This window comes from Labeo rohita, chromosome 18, assembly GCF_022985175.1.
Source record: "Labeo rohita strain BAU-BD-2019 chromosome 18, IGBB_LRoh.1.0, whole genome shotgun sequence".
NCBI lineage: Eukaryota > Metazoa > Chordata > Actinopteri > Cypriniformes > Cyprinidae > Labeo > Labeo rohita.
This window is the reverse complement of record NC_066886.1, coordinates 24,563,979-24,582,060: the sequence shown is the minus strand read 5'-3', so window position 1 is coordinate 24,582,060 and position 18,082 is coordinate 24,563,979.

The window sequence follows — 18,082 nt, the reverse complement described above, 5'->3', positions numbered from 1 at the left end:
CCCTTGTTGAGTCCCTGTTAGTGTAATTGCTCTCACCTGTTCTTGTGTGTCTTCCTGCCTATTTATAGTTCCTCTTGTTTTCGCTGCTTCGTAGTCATTCTCACCCTCACTATCACTGTCTTTGTTTCTGTCTCTGTCTCTGTCTCTGTGGATGTGGCTGAGTATGTCTCTTGTCTGGTTGATTTTGTGCCCTAGTCTTGTCTAGTCCCTGTCAAGTGCTGTGTATTCTGTGTTCTTGTCTTGCTCCCAGTTTTTGGATTTTGTCCTTTTGTCTTTTGTTTTAATTTTAGTATTCTTCTAATCCTGGTCTTGTTTACATTTTTGGTTATTTATGATGTTAATTTAGTAACCATTTCTTACTTGTTTTGTTACCTTTATTTTTTTTTTTTTTTTTGTTTTGTTTTGTTTGTTTGTTCCTCTGCCTGCCTTGGAGTAACTTGTGTTTCTGTGGAGCCTTGTTTTGTCTTGTCTTTTGCTAGAGTTCCTGTCCTGACCTGTTCTTGCCCACTGGTTCCCCTTGCCTTGCACCTTGTCTGCTCCAGAGTCCACGGCTAACAAGTATGTGAGCTTAGCTTGCTCAGCCCTCTCTATCTGCCTCGTCTTGCCATTCCCTCTGTTGCCAGTGTATTCTGCCAGTTGATGCCTGAGGCTGTTCCAGTGGTCTCCCCTAGCTGTCACGTTGTCTACTATGTTCCTGCTGTTATATCACCTGTGCACCTAACTACCCTCTTGCATCAGTCTGTTTTGTCAATAAACCCTTGTAACTCACTCTGCATTTGGGTCCTCCTTCCAGATCCCTGACAATGGGTATATAACAGGGGTCACCAAACTTGTTCCTGGAGGGCCGGTGTCCTGCAGAGTTTACCTCCAACTTTCCTCAACACACCTGCCTGGAAGTTTCAAGTATACCTAGTAAGACCTTAATTAGCTGGTTCAGGTGTGTTTGATTAGGGTTGGAGCTAAACTCTGTAGGGACACCGGCCCTCCAGGACCGGATCTGGTGACCCCCGGTATATAAGATGGCGGCGTGCATCCACTCATTCAGATTTTAGCTTTGGAGGCGATCCCTTCGTGAGCTGCACTTTCAAGAAAGAAGACTTTTGACTCATTGGTTAGGGCAGTGGTTTCCAAACTTTTTCTGCTGAGCCCCCCCTCGTGACCATCGTGTACCCCTGCCCAACCTTCAGGACTTATACATCTCCAGAGTGAAGAAACGGGCAGGAAACATCATCCAAGACCCTTCTGACCCCGGACACAACCTGTTTGCACTTCTCCCCTCAGGCAGACGCTACAGATCCCTGAGCACTAAAACATCTAGACATAAAAACAGCTTTTTCCCAAATGCCATCTCCAGTTTAAACAGATAAACATGAACATTACCTGGGTTCTACAATTCATTTCTGTATTTCTTTCTCCATTTCTAATTATTGTCTCTTTCTGTAGTATTATTATGTAAATACTCATGCACATCTCTTATTTATATTGCTGTATATAGAGAAAATAATGCACAAATCTGTACATAAATCATCTGTTCCAGATTCATACATTATTTATTTTTAAGTTTTTTTTTATTATTATTTAAATTATGTATGTATGTATGTATGTACCAGGAGCACCTTAAAAAAACACAACAAATTCCTTGTGTGTTTGCGCACACTTGGCGAATAAAGCTAATTCTGATTCTGATTCTGATTTTGCAGATTAGAAAAAATCCATGCCCCCCCATTTACACAAACACAATTTCAGAAGGATTTATTTGAAACGTAATAATTAAAATTCAGTGTGACAACTTACTGAAGAGAAAAAAAAAAAAAACTAAACAAGGAACTAGTCACTTTTGGAGCAGAAACATTAAAAGTAAAGCATGCTGCTTTACTATGTACTATTGTCACGCTTTCACAAAACAAACGAACAACGACGAAGTAAAACGTGAAAGTCTTTAATAATCCAAGGAAGCAGGGTAAACACAGGAACACGGGGTAGCAACATTAAGGTTCGACAAGACATCACGGTGAACACACACAATAAATAGACATGGTGATTACAAGCTCAGGTGCAGGCAATTAGGGATAAACCATAGAACACAGAACAACGGGGGGGGGAAATGGATGGGAGAAACCAACTCAAAGTCCAGGGGTGTGACATTACCTCCCCCTCCCGGAAAGGCGCGTCCTCGCGCCGACAAACAAGAGAACAGAAAATACCAAGTTTTAGGGGTTTTGGAGGAGGACGGACTCCCGGGAGGAGGACAAAGGATGAATTCCAGAGATGTGACGGAGTAGTCCATGGGGGTGATGACGGAGGGAGGAGCCAAAGAGGAGATAGGAGGGATCCGAAGGAGGAGGAGCCAGGAGAGACCCAGACCGCAGCCAAGATGGAAACCCACGGTGGAGCCGATGGAGAGAGGAGCCATGGTGGAGAACAGGCTGACGACTCCAGGGGACCGACCGACGGAGGTGGAGCAGGTGGTGGTAGAGCCCGAGGCGGAGACGGAGAGCCGATGATCCAGGGCGACACCAAGGATCCGGAGGGCCAAGGCGGAGCCCAAGGCTCTGGCGACCGAGGCGGAGGCGGAGTTCCGGAGGGCCGCAGCGGAGCCGGAGCGACAGAGGACCGAGGCTGTGCCCGCGGGAGGGAGGAGGTCCACAAAGCCGGAGTGACGGAGCAACGAGGCGCAGCCAGAGGAGTAGAGTCCAGAGGCGAAGGTGAAGAATGGCATTTCTCCTCCTTGGGGGAACGTTGATGGAAGCGAGTTTCATGATGGAGTGAACTGGTGTAAACACGACAGAAACAAAAGACTGAAAAAACACGACAAACAAAACGGGGAACGCACGCAAAAAAAAACTGTATTGGTCGAACCTTCTGTCACGCTTTCACAAAACAAACGAACAACGACGAAGTAAAACGTGAAAGTCTTTAATAATCCAAGGAAGCAGGGTAAACACAGGAACACGGGGTAGCAACATTAAGGTTCGACAAGACATCACGGTGAACACACACAATAAATAGACATGGTGATTACAAGCTCAGGTGCAGGCAATTAGGGATAAACCATAGAACACAGAACAGCGGGGGGGGGAAATGGATGGGAGAAACCAACTCAAAGTCCAGGGGTGTGACAACTATTTTGTTTTTTACTATGTAACAGCATTCATTGTTTTTTTTTAAACAGATTTTCTCAGTTTTCTCATATTTTCTTCACTTTGTTGTAATTGCGATCTTTGAAGTAGATTCATCATCTACTTTACGTTCACCTGGCACTTGTTGTCTTTTCAAAAACTTGTCCATGTTTAGAGCAGAACTACTATGCGTCATTCATTCATAATTTTACTCGGCTAATGGCAGTTCTCATTTCTGATATCTATTGCACCATCTAGTGGTCTGTTATTTTACGACAAAAACCGCCACAACTGATAACAGACAGCTTGCAGCGGGTACTGCGAGTCATCTTGAGGTAATAAAATATGATGAAATTCATATTTTGTGTTAAATTATTTACATATGTGGCAAGTAGCCGTATAATAAGCAAGATAATTTCACAGTGGGGTCTTGTATCACCCTGAAAACGTTTCTTTTTACACAAATATCTAGGCATATACCGAAATGAAAATTCTTGGCTGAAACTGAAACTGCTTTGTAATATTTATTTATTATTTTATTAAATAATATAGTCATTTTGTAAGACTTTTTAATTTAACTCAAAAACGCTGATTACTGCCGGGCGGCGTGGCAGATATTTTCGGCCGTTTATCTCTTTCGAATCTCTATAAAAATCTGCTGACTACACACTAGCCTTGCCGTGCCCCCCTTATCATAACTCCGCGCGCCCCCCAATTTGGGAACCACTGGGTTAGGGACAAGGGAGATCTGAGGATCATGGTCAAAAATGCTCCATCGGGCCAGCCCCCATGGAAGTCCGACCCCTCGCAATGTAGTCCCTTCATACTTCAAATAGATGGCACCCAATGTCTCTTTTGGGGCTCCGGAAGAGTATAAGATGTCTATTGCTGCATTAGAGAAGGGGCAATCATCTTCAGAAGCCGAAGATTCTGCTGCTCAGTCAGAGTCTGAGGCTGAGTTAAGGGCCATGCTCCTCCGGGTGGCCGAGAGCTCCTTCCAGCAGCTTGTCTCTTCTTCGAGGTGCTATGCTTTCCGGGTTGAGCCACCTATCTTTCCACAGCTGCCACACTGTGGGTACATCGGTAACCGCTTTGTTGATTCTGCTTGTACAGAGGCTGTGGGCCTGGTTAGTGCTACCTAGCCCATCTCGCTGGCTTATCCAGATGGTCCGACTCGCCTATGTGATTCAATTTGCCAGGCACCCTCGCAGGTTCAGGGGTGTGCTTTTCACATCTGTCTCCTCAGACAAGGGTTCCTCTATTCTGCTTGCAGAGATTGAGGTCCTCTTGGCGAAGGACGCAATAGAGCCTGTCCATCCAGTCGAAATGAATTTGGGTTTCTACAGTCTCTATTTCATTATATCCAAGAAGAGCGGTGGGTTATGGCCAATCCTGGATCTTCAAGTCTTGAATCGGTCCCTACACAGGCTTCCATTCAACATGCTGATGATCTTAAGTATGCATACTTTCATGTCTCGATTCTACCTCGACACAGACCGTTTCTTCGGTTTGCCTTCGAGGGTAGGGCATATCAGTATAAAGTCCTCCCCTTCGGGCTATCCCTGTATCCCTGCATCTGTACCAAACTAGTGGAGAGTGCCCTGTCTCCACTTTGGAAGAGGGGCATCCGGATCCTCGACTATCTCAATGACTGGCTTATATTAGCTCACTCGCGAGATCTGTTGTGCGAGCACAGGGATCTGGTGCTTCAGCACCTCAGCCATCTGGGGCTTCGGGTCAACTGGGAAAAGAGCTAGCTCTCCCCTGTGCAGAGCATCTAATTTCTTGCCATGGAGTTGGATTCGGTCAACATGACAACATGTCTCACGAACGAGCGTGCACAGTCAGTGCTGAACTGCCTCGATTCATTCAGGGGCAAGACAGCGGTCCCTCCAAAAATGTTTCAGAGACTCCTGGGGCATATATCAGCCATTTGTCATGGCCTCTTCCATCCTTGGTCAGACCCTACATTTCTACAGGCAGAAGTGCCTTTAGAACAGGTGTCGAGGCATGTTGTTGTTAACACAGATGCCTCCAATATGGGCTGGGGTGTCGTATGCAACCTCCACCTCAGGCTCCTGGACAGGATCTCAACTGCAGTGGCACATCAATTGCCTCGAGTTGCTAGCAGTGCTGCTCACTCTTTGCCGGTATCAGCCATTGCTAAAGGGCAAGCATGTACTTGTCCACACGGACAACATAGTGACGGTGGCTTACATCAACCACCAGGGCGGTGTATGCTCCCATCGCATGTTGCATCTCCACCTTTGGAGTCAGATGTGCTCAAATCACTGCATGCCATTCACATCCCGGGAGAGCTCAATCGTGCAGTTGAAGCACTCTCATGACAGCTTACCCTCCCTGGAGAATGGAGACTCCATCCTCAGGCAGTCCAGCTCATTTAAAGTTGATTCGGGGAAGCCCAGGTAGACCTGTTTGCTTCCCAAGAGTCCTTCCACTGCCGGCTGTTCTATTCCCTGACCAAAGCTCCTCTCGGCACGAACACACTGGCACACAGCTGGCCCCGGGGTTTATGCAAGTATGCCTTTCCTCCAGTAAACCTCCTTGCACAGACCCTGTACAAGATCAGGGAGGACGAGGAGCAGGTTCTGTTGGTTGCGCCATTTTGGCCCACCTGAACCTGGTTTGCCAACTTCATGCTTCTCGCGACAGCCCCTCCCTGGAGGATTCCCGTGAGGAAGGACCTTCTTTCTCAGGGCATGGGCACGATTTTTCACCCGGGACCCGATCTATGGAAACTGTACGTCTGCTGTCCTCCTCCATTTTGAAGGCATATGTCGCTGCCATTGCGGCTCACCGTGACGCAGTGGTGGTTCATCCCTGAGAGGTGCGAGGAGACTAAATCCTAGGTCACACCTCATCCCCTCTTGAGATCTCTCCATGGTCCTCCTGGGATTACTGAGGGATCCCTTTGAGCCACTTGATTCAGCCGGGGTGAAATATCTGTCCCTCAAGAGTTTGCTCCAGATCGTGCTCACTTTCAACAAAACAGTTCGGCACCATTGTGGCATTTTCCATAGGGACCCCATGACGTCAGTCGACATAACGTTGAACGTGACTGACTGAAAAGGAATGTCTCAGTTACGTATGTAAACCTCTTTCCCTGAAGGAGGGAATGGAGACGTTACATCCCTCATGCCACAACCTTGAACTGTGCTGATATGCTGGGATGCATCTCAGCTCCTCAACACAAACCTGAATGAGTGGATGCACGCCGCCATCTTATGTATGTACACCGTAAGTATGGGGAGTGGTTTGGCATGCAAATTCCACTCGACAGTTCTCATTGGCCTTTTCTTCTAAAGCTTCTAAAGAGGTGACTGGGGCTCCCAAGTGAGACCCCATGACGTCAGTCAACGTAACATCTCCGTTCGCTCCTTCGGGGAATGAGGGTTACATATGTAACCAAGATGTTCTTTCACTTTCTCCTTCAACTGCTGGACAACTTCACATTATCTTCTCAATGTGACACAGTAGATAGACCTTAACAACAGGTCTTAGTGAATTTACTGTCAGCAGCCTGTTTCAAAATGTCTGAAAGCTTTCAACTTCTGTTTACTTTGCATGCTTTAAATTTAAGAAAAAAACAAACAATAACAGTAGAAGAGACCAATCTTAAGCAAAAGCAAAAATGTCTTTAAAGATGAAGACAGGAGAATGTTTCTTTATTACATTTCCCTGCTTTAGTAAAAGTCCAGCATCCATACACACACACACACACACCTCTTCTGCATTTCGCTGTCCTTCTTCATTTTGACAGTGTTCAGACATTCCCTGAGTCTTCCCTTTGAAATTACAAGAACAACTCCCCAGCAAGGTGCAATGAAATTAGAATAATACATCATATTACATAGAATAAGATTAGCAAAGCTGGCTGTTAATGAATGTCTTTATTTGGCTGTGTCCTCTGAGGGCTCGACTTTGCGAAGTGGAGTTAATACACATGTTTCTAGGCCCGGAGGGCCTTAAGATGATGAGGACGAGAGAGGGAGTCAAACAAGGATAAGAGCATTGAACAGCTCCTGTCCTCTGGGGAGTAAAGAGTTCACTGAGGAATGAAAATCACTATTATTCTTCTCTAGCCTTGACTCAGGTAATATTAATATAGGCCTAGGTATTGATATGCTCATTCAAGCAAAATTCTCTCTAAAAAAAACTCTGTAGTGATACAAATAAAAATTAGGAATATAACCCTATAGTAACAATATTTTTGTTAGTAGCAATGTGTGCTTAAACAAGCATTAAAAAGATGATCAATAATAATAATAATATCAGTGAGAGGTGACATCTAGACAATGGGTGGGAGACATAACTAAAGTCTTATTTTACATAATGAGAATTTTTATTTCACAATAACGATGTATCACAATATAGTTTTTTTTATCTTTGTTATTATAAGTATGCAAACACAAAGATGCAAAAGAACAAACAATATAACAAATGCAATATATAAAAAGATAAACTTCCATAAAACTTCAGTTTTTCAAGTACAGTCGGTATGTTATGTTGAACAGTAGCATTCAATTAACAACTAATTAAACAATTTACTGCAAAACATTTAGCCGTCACTGTATGAATTAAATATACATCAATTTCTATTAAGGGGGTCATCGGATGCCCATTTTCCACAAGTTGATTTGATTCTTTAGGGTCTTAATGAAAAGTCTATAATATACTTTGGTTAAAAATTCTCAATGGTTGTGTAAAACAACACCCTTTTTATCTTGACAAAATCAGCTCTGCAAAAATCATCTCATTCTGGTCGAGTCTGCTTTAAATGCAAATGAGCTCTGCTCGCCCCCCCCCCTTCTTCTCTCTGTGGAGAGACGAGCCTGTTTACTTCAGCCGCGTTTAGCCGCTAAACTTGCTAACTAGCACATTATTAGGAAAGGCGATCGCAAAGATTCATAAAAAACCTTTATACTCACTTCTGCTGTAAGTGAAGCCGGATCATGAATGATTTGCGCGAACATAGACGGATATATGTAGATCGGGAGGTGCTTTCCCTTCAGTGGCTCAGATGTCAAGAGTAAATGACGACCACTATGTTCATTATTACATCCAGCAACACAACACCTCAATTGCTCAATCGGAGATATTCTTGTCTAACTTACATCCCTGCACCGGCATCGAAACAAAGAGGATGCACTGTGACAGCTGATCTGAGGTAAAACGCTCATGTCAGTCAACTATCGTGGGAGCGGCCTCTGTCAACGACAGGCGTCTGAGAATGGCTCGATTTGAAAAAAGGGAATATTATTTTTACAGATTAATTAAAAAATACTGCATAGATTTTTATCATTATAGGGTAGATTTGTACATACCCTGCCAACACACATTAATGTTCAAACAACATATAAAAGTTAACTTAGCATCCGATGACCCCTTTAAAGCTACGAATGTTATTCAGTCAAGAGCAGTGATTGACTTTCTCTTTGTCTTTTAATGTTTTATTAACATTAATAACACCTTTAATAACATTTTTGTTATACTGGTTGAAATTCTCTTCACATTGCAATAGCAATCACTAAGCTAAGTGGTCTAAATGTATTTATATGTGTTTATATCATCTGTGGATGGCATAGGACCATAAAATGTTTGTCTATTCAGATTGTTTGGTCCGAAGAGTATGCTATTGCAGACCTAGCGAAAATGGAAGGCGTTATTATTGTAATTTTATGCACTTTGTACTGTAATGTTTTCTCACCAGTGAATGAGATATGAGGTAATTTGACAGCATTGCATTCTTTGGGAACTTTGCCTTTTCAGTTCTTTGTTCCTGAAAATGATAAGAAGAACATTACAAACAAAAAAAAAAAAGTTGTCTGTATGCATTAAGTTCTTGTTTTGGCCCCTCATAAACATGCATAAGTGAAGAGCAGGGTCAGTGTGGTGGATCTGTGTTTGCATTATTCATCTAATCGCTGAAATTGCCTTGAAAACTGCATCTGTTCAGCAAACACTGCTGTTAACAAGGCAGACCTGAGCAGCGGGAATTATCCATATTTATGTGTGTCCATGCCTGTATATATGCCTTACTAGACATAATATAAACTTCCAGCATGTCAAATATACTGTGTGTTTATGCAGGACTTCCTCTCATGGCCCACATTGGGAAGGAACAGAGATGCATAACACTGAAACAATACTTTAAACAGCATGACAAACTTTATTATCCTATTTCCTTTTTTTATTATTTTCCATACGGAGGAGTCATTTCTGCAATGATCCATAAAGTTTAGAGTCACAAGCAAAACATAAGATATGAGAGCTTGTTCTTTTCAGCAGTATCAGGCTTGAATATCAAGAACATCCTTTGTCTAATTTTATCTATTTTATAAATGTAACATTATATATAAAATATTTAATACCGAAAAATATGTAAATATAAATAAACAAAAAAACATTTCATTTTAATGAAAATATGAAAGAACAATGAATATGAATAATATTATATAATAAATCTGAATAATATTTACACATGCCACAGATATTTTTTGTGAATTCAATAAGATCAGTTTTTTTTTTTTGTCCACTTAAATAGCATTTCATTCTGTGACTCCCTTTCTCTGACCCTGCAGGTGAGGAAAGATTTTTTTGTACTTCTTTCATGCCTCTTTTAAAAAATCAGTGTTTAACGATCTGTGCTCTCTCTCTCTCTCTCTCTCTCTCTCTCTCTCTCTCTCTCAATAGTTGCACTTTATAAGTGTGTTAAGTGAGAGTGAAGGTGAGAATTTTATGACAGGCTGGTGAGTTATAAACTCACAAGCACAGCAGCACTATGTGGAAACAGTGGGTGTCCTGCTTCATCGAGAGCCCTTAAAAACCAGACCCAACAACAACAGACCGGAGAGATGAGACCATATATACAACACTGACCTCTGCTAATGCTCACACTTCAAAATTAAGAGACTTGTGTCATCAAACAGGATGAGCATGCTAAAAACAGTCATATTTCAGTGGTGTAATTTGTTCATAGCCTACCAGAGGTGTGTGATATTGACAAAAATTATATCTTGATATTTTTTGGTAACAGCAATTGTGTGTTTTTATGCTAATGCCTTGGCTGGTTTACACCTGTCATTGATAATAAAATATAACACTAAAGCCACCAGTAGGTGGCAGCAATTCCCTTAATGAGTGATTCGTTGAATCATTCATTTAAACAGTTAATTCAAAATGGCTGAATCATTTAGAAACGAAGCAAGTGACTATATGTATCTATTATGGAATCACTGACTTGTTCATAAACAGATTCATTCAGGAAGAAAACACTGCAGTGTTGCTCTAAATACGCAAATGTTCTTCTCTGGCTTTGTTTGGAACTATTTACATTGACAAAACAGAAAAAGACAGACAGTATTGTGCCTAAATTGTAAGTTAATAAATAAAGGTGACCTATTATGCCCCTTTTTTACAAGATGTAAAATAAGTCTCTGATATACCCAGAGTGTGTATGTGAAGTTTTAGCTAAAAAATATCTGACAGATCACTTTTTATAGCTTGTTAAAATTGCCAGTTTTAGGGTATATGTGCAGTTTTTGTGTTTGTCTCTTTAAATGCAAATGAGTTGGTGCTCCCAACCCCCTTTTCAGAAGAGGGCAGAGCTTGAAGACCCAGCAAAAACAAAATGTCCAACTTTGCTTTCATATACAATTTTTAACTTTCACATTCCTATTTACTATCATTCTGGTAGCAAGTGAAGGGAGCATTCATGAAAACTGGCAGAAACACCCCTAATATACTGTATATATATATATATATATATATATATATATATATATACACATATATTATTTTTTTAAAAACAGGGATTTTTTTTTTGTGCTTTAGGAATTTGAATTATAGGAGCATTTCTAATAGGCTTCATCGCGCAGTCAATGTTTTTGGATTCTCAAGACGTGTTTTTGTTTGCTCTCTGAGTGACATGATAATGTCAGTTTTCACATGCCTAAACCAACAATTATGATATCATTGCAGACACTACATATTGCACATCTGTCGGCACCAATGGCTTCATGGGTAGCGTGCCGACATATAGCACCATTGTGCTGCGAGTGTTTCGAGTCTGAATCCTGGCTCATGGGCTTTCCCAATCCTACCCCATCTCTTTCTTCCTCTTCATTTCCTGTCTAACTACACTGTCCTAGCTAAATAAAAAAAGGCATGAAAAGACCAAAAAATAAAAATAAATATTGCCCACCTATAGCCTACATTTAGATTTTTACTTCTGCCTCAAAATTCATAAATGTTGTGTTCATTCATGGAGATTATCATGTAAAAATCATGAATTACAAACTGGTTGTCACATTTTCTACTGTATAAAGATAGTGAAGTTCTATTTTTGGGTAATTGTTGAGGGATGAATGTAATTTAGACATGTCATGATTTCATGAAGCTCTCAGAGGTTCAACACATCTACTACTGCCAAAGTCAAACATTACATTTCCACAGACTGCCCACCTGTTCTTCAACGCTTTGACCCACATAGAGGAGCACAGTTAAAAATACCTCCTCTGATTCCCCTGCCGCTGTCAGTCATTTACACAAGTGTTTCTATAACAACCATGAGAGCTGAATTTAAGGTGAGGGGGGCTGTGGAGGTCCAGATGCATTTTGGAGACTTGGAAAAGTGTGATTGCACTGCCAATTGTGCCGAGTGGAAGCCATGTTCAACTGCAAATGCAGGTGAAACCAGAGAGTGAAAAACGTTAGAAAAGATTTCTTTGGTTGGCATTAAAGCATAATTATCAGTCAAAACGACTCTCTGAATCCTGATGGGGTTTCACAGCAAAAAGCCTATCAAAAGGGCTGATTCGCGGACTTATTTGCATGCACTTACTCAGGCAGTCGGCCCACGCTCAATTCAAGCGCGAGAAACATGATAAACACTCTCAGGAGAAACGCAGTGTCAGTCCCTTCTGAATGACTCATCAAGATGCTGCTGCCAATCGCATTGTCTTTAATGTACAAAACTACACCTGCCGGAGCCAGAATGGCAGGGTTTCATCTAAAGGACTTAGGAGACATGAAGAGTGGAGAAGCTGAAGATGAGGATGATGAAGAGAGAAAGCAGCCCAGCAGGAGGTGCACGTGTGGGTGTGCGGGGTTTGTCTGTCCTCCAGGCATATGTGCCCTCTCTCCAAACACTACAAACACGTCCAGCCTACGCAGAGTGGGAACACGCTATTTACAAGCCTGCATACTGTGCACTATTTTTACATCAAATACATAGGATGAAGGAAGGAAAAGGAGGACTGGCTATTTGAGTCAGAAGAGGAAAGCAATGGTCATTCAGTGACGTTCAGTGAATCCATATAAATCCAGGTTTTAAAAAACATCTAAAAAAAAAAAACACATGTAAAGTGATGTAAGTATAGGTATATTATAGGTAATTATAGGAATTTATGCTGCATTCCATTAACCTCAGAAATTGGATGACAGAGCTGGGATTTATGTCACACCCAAGTGGACCGTGTTCTAATAGAGAAGTCAGAAAACCAAGATGGACACATCTATTGTTAGCAATTCCAGTCAATTAAAAACACAGATTTTTAGCACAAGAAGCAATCAGATTTTGAATGTATAGCTGTATATTTGAGTGATCACAATGCCAGAGTGGCCTAAACATAAGTTACATAGTAAAGAGTAGGAGAGTGGCTCAACTTTCAAAACGTGAATTACACCTGTGGAGGCAAATGACATGGAGACTGTAATTTCATTGTAACTCATAACACAGTGGAAATCAGAGCACAGTTTAATAACATAATCGAAATCGAAACTGAATATGAGACTATACGATCCTGTCCTGCATCAGGACATCTTTTACTATCCAGACTGGTATATGTTTAAACGTCCTCTAGTTCTGTCTGAAGTTAAAGTGCAAAACGAAAATAAGTGCATTATTGTTGTCATTAATTTTTATTGTCTGATTATCATATAGTATGTATCAGTGAATGACACAGTTTTGACAGTCATGGTGAGTGCATGAACGAGTGTGAAATACCTGCTGATTACATTGCTTATCACTTATACTGGGCACTTTTAGCATTTAAATTGGCTTATTCTGACTGTTGACAATGAAAATGCATGTGTTTATTCGAGGGTATCGGATAATTATTGACTGCCGTTTTGACATAGTGTCTGCCTGCATATTTTAGTCATATTTGGTAATTCTCTTTAATGTATTTACCCTGATTTGATCAATTTTCCTGAGAAATGTGTCTATTTTTATATTATACTTTCATCATTATTTTGTTTTAAGGAGTTAAAAATGGTCCTTATCAACATTATTTTGAAAGTTAAAGTTTTGGGTGTTTTTTTTTTATTATTATTGTTATTTTATGTATCATTTTTAATTTTTTAAATTTTTTATTTTATTATTATTATTATTTTTTTTTTATTATTTTTTTTGCAGTGGGCAGGTTTTGGTGAGCTTTTGGGCTGGAAATTCTCCATACAATCAGGCAACACTGGTTGGATAGTACTGTGTGCGTTTATTGAGACACTGACACATGTATAAATGCTAATAACCAATATATTACTTTTGTTTCTCCTCTATTGTTGCACTGAGAGTGTTCCACTTAAAAGTTCCTACTTGGAACTCAGAATTTCCAACTTCCAAGTACAAATGGAACACAGCAACACTACTTGATTCTACACCAGTTGTCTCCAGATGCTTAATGTATCTTTGTCTTATGAAGTCTTGCTTTGTGTTGTGTAATTTGATTTATTTATATATTCATTTGGCTATTGACTTGTATCGAATTCTGTGTAAAAGATTACTCTGTCCGTGTTAGAGTTTCAGTCTTACTACGTGTTAAGTTCAAAGTTAAGAGTGCATCCCGGTGCTTCAAGCTATATCACCAAAAACCTATCTTGTGATAATTCGAATACCTAGTCAATCATTGTTATAATACTGTTTGTGTTGTTTTTTGATTAGATTAGTTTTTACTTTGTTAGATTAGATTTGTGAGTGTTATGCCACCCTAGTACTTTTGTTTAGTTAGGGCGTCGTACACGCTGAAGATTTTGGTTCCCTTTCGAACATTCACTTCACGTTGTGTATGGGACTGTCTCCTTTTTTTACCCTGTTCTGAAGCCTAATTTGTTCACGTTTGTGTAGCTGCACAAACCAATGGCACTTTAGCCCACCAGAAAGGGCGGAGCCAATCTCTATATAAGCCGGCTCGCGGTGCCATTTCATCAGAATCTTCTCCTTCAGCGACGAGGATCATCTCTTCGCTGACTCAGCAAGAAGCCCAGCTGATTCACTGCTGTCGATGAAGAGCCCCGGCAGAGGAAGACCAGCTTCCCTCTGCGGCCATCCGGCACTCTAAAACAGTGTTTCACTGAGCATTTCCTTCAGCGTGTTGTTTCAAATGTCAAGTCAGAGGATGACGTCATCATAGAGGACATCACCGCTGACGACTCCATGTTCCAGAAGATCCCGCCCATGGCCTACTGGATGAGTGATTCCTGCCAGTGACACCGCCAGCAATCCTCTTGCCAAAGATCCCAAGTAAATCCTTCAGCAGCTCTCTCTACCATTGATGGCTTGAAGAGAAGGGTTACAGCCCTCTGGATGACGCAGTAGCTGCTCACTTGTGCCCACCATCTGCCCTAGGATTGAAGGCCCATGCAGCGCATCCTTCCAAGCCCACAAAAGTGGGCAACAAAAGTTACTGCGCAGGCAGTCAGTAAGACAATGGCAAGCTTGGTGGTGCTGGATCGCCACCTATGGCTCAACCTTGAGGAGATCAGGGACGCTGAAAAGATGGCCTTCCTGGATTCCCCAGTCTTGCCGAAGGGCCTCTTTGGGCCTGCCATAGACTGGTTTGCGGAGCAATTCTCAGAGGCTCAAAAGATGTCACAAGCGCTGCGTCAAGTCCTCCCTAAACGCTCTGGTTCAATGACTGCTAGTCGCCAGAAGGCCCCTGCCACTCAGCCTGCAAAACCAGTACCTCCTCAGCAGCAGAAGTCCGAGCCCGGATTTCAGCAGCAGCACCCTCGGACGGCAAAGTGGTATCCTTACCCCAAGCGCCAAGGTCCACCGCCCTCGAGTAATGTTGGACCCAGAGCCTCCAAAGCCGTCCTGATCCAGCAGCAAGGAAGAAGAGGGGGTCAGTTCTCGCCTCGGCTGGAATATAGCTTGCACTCATCCATCCCTTCCGTGAGGGCCCTATGGGCCGCTTTCAAACCACTCCATGCGGCCAGGCTACTTTTTGAGCAGCTTTTTGCTGGCTTTGGAGGCCGCTTTAGGGGGCTGCCGGTTACAAAGCAAAGGCTTTCTTGTTGGATTGTTGATGCCATAGCCTTGGCTTACACTTCAGCAGGCTTGCAGTGCCCCATAGGTGTGAGGGCCCATTCCACTCGGGCAATGGCCTTCTCCTGGGCCTGGTCCAGTGCGATTTCTATTGATGAGATTTGTGCGGCCACTGGATGGTCGTCGCCGTCTACGATTTCTAGATTTTATAATTTGACAGTACCGGGCCTGCAGGTGCGGGTTCTGTCTGTTTAACATGCCTACTTCCTTCGTCAGGTGGAGATGGTTTTATCAATGGCCTTCAGCTATGCTTGGGGCCTACTTAACCCATATTCTTAGGGGCCCTTTACTAAGTGCTTCGAGATTGGGTTTGCAGAGCAGGTCGTTCTGTATCTGCTCATAGCACAGCATGATTGGACACGTTCCCTATACACTGACGTAACCTCGGTTCCCTGAGACAAGGGAATGAGCGTTGTGTTGCTAGCAGTGCTATAAGCTGCACTCAAATCGATGACTGTCGCTTCAGTTGAATGATTCTGATGAAATGGAGCAGTGAGCCGACTTACATAGAGGTCGGCTCCACGCTTTCTGGTGGGCTAAAGTGCCATTGGTTTGTGCAGCATTCTTTTTCACTTAATTTGTACACTTCCACAATGTACACTTCCACATGTACGTCTGCAAGATGTCTGTAAAAGATCTCTTGATCTGGAAAGCATCTGCTGTGTACAAACGTCTGACAGTCTTACATACATTCTAAATCATTACCATCTTAAAGATATCTAATATACGTTTTTTTGACATCTGATAGGAAACGTCCAATAGACGTATTGCAGATGAGCAAACTACATAAAAAAGTTTTGCAGATGTAAATGCAGACGTCAAATAGACGTCTCCAAGATGTACGTGTGGTATCAGGGTAACAATTGTCTCACTCAAATGTTATGGTTTCATCCCTTTTTAACATCATGGGCATAACACTGCACTATATGAATTTGAATGGACTGATCCTCAAAGGTATATCCATTTACTCAGATGTTGAAATTCTGTTCAAAATTTCAGCGTGCAAAATATCATAGAAAACAAACTGCCCAGCTAACAGAGAACGTTCCCACAACTTCCGTTGATGTTTTTTAAAAGGTATTTAAAGGTTAGAAAAGGACATTCTTCAAATTGTTTATAGGAAATTCATTCTCAGAATGTGCTTTTGATGGTATTTGTACATGATTGAGGTTCTCATAATGGTAAGAGAAAATGGTCTAGAACAACATTCTCTAAACATTCTTTTGATGTTATTTGTACACGATTAAGGTTCTCATACTGGTAGGAAAAACAAAAATCGTTCTTATAACTAAATTCTCAAAACATCCTTTTAATGAAATTTGTATCTCATTGTTCTCAGAATGTCCTTTAGTGTTCTGCATGGTATGTTCCCAGCTAATGGAGAACATTTTTATAACTTTCATTAATGTGTTTTAAGGTTATGTGAACGGTAAATAAAATATTCTTATAACATAAAATATGGGTGTTTTAATGTAGAGAGAACACTCAGATACAAGGTTCTCATAACATTATGACAATGGTAAATTGGGATATTTTTGTAACATTCAAATAACAAAGAAAAAATGTTACTCAAACACTAAGAAAACTGGACATTTCAAACGTTTACAAAACATTAAGAAATAACATTGTCATAACAAGTATAAAAGATAAAAGGGAATGTTTGTCCAACGTTTGTATAATTAGTTAAAAAAAAAAAAACTGTCATGACATAAATTACGGGTGTTTCAAATGTAGAGAGAACATTCAGATATAAGGTTCTTATAACGTTATGACAATGGTAGATTAGAATGTTCCTCAAAAATAAATACATTATACAAAACATTCAGAAATAAAGTTTTCATAACTTAGTGGCAAAACATTTTCTGGAATACATTTTTGTTAGCTGGGTGTAATATGGGATCTGTAATTTAGTAAAATCATAGGGAACCTCTGTACATTTCAGTACCAACTCTAAGCCCGACAGTCCTTCTAATGACTGTAAGTTGCCATTTAAGTTGCTTTGGATAGAAGCATCTGCTAACTGAATAAATGTAAATGCACTGCTGAGTTATTTCACTATTATCCCTTTTCTAACTTCTATTTGTATTCTGGATTATGTTTAAGGTGTATCACTTGTTGTTTTACTGTTTTGTAAGTTGCTTTGCATAAAAGCTTCTGCTAAATGGATAATGTAAATATAATTCAAATGCTTCCTGTATTTGTCTGTTTGATTTATTTAGCAGTGCAGTGCAATGTACCAGGGAGAGATTTGTCATCTTGTTTACTACTTTAACTACAGTTTTTTAATTAGCATAGATAATTAAACCAACACTAAACCTCTTGCCAGTCAGTATTTATGATTTTAAAAGCTTGTGTTCTCACCTCTTTGCCTTGATTTTAACTATAAATTCACGTAAACAATTTTTTTGCACCATTACAACAGGAAGGGAAATTTAATATTTAATGACAATTAGAAAGAGTAGAACAGAGGTAATTAAAGCTGCTCTATGTCGAGTCACATTTGGACAAACAGGAATAATATGTTTGCACTGTCCTAAATATATGCTAATAAAATGAATAATAATAATAATAATCATAAAATCCCATATTATCAAAATATAGAACTAATTGCTGAGTA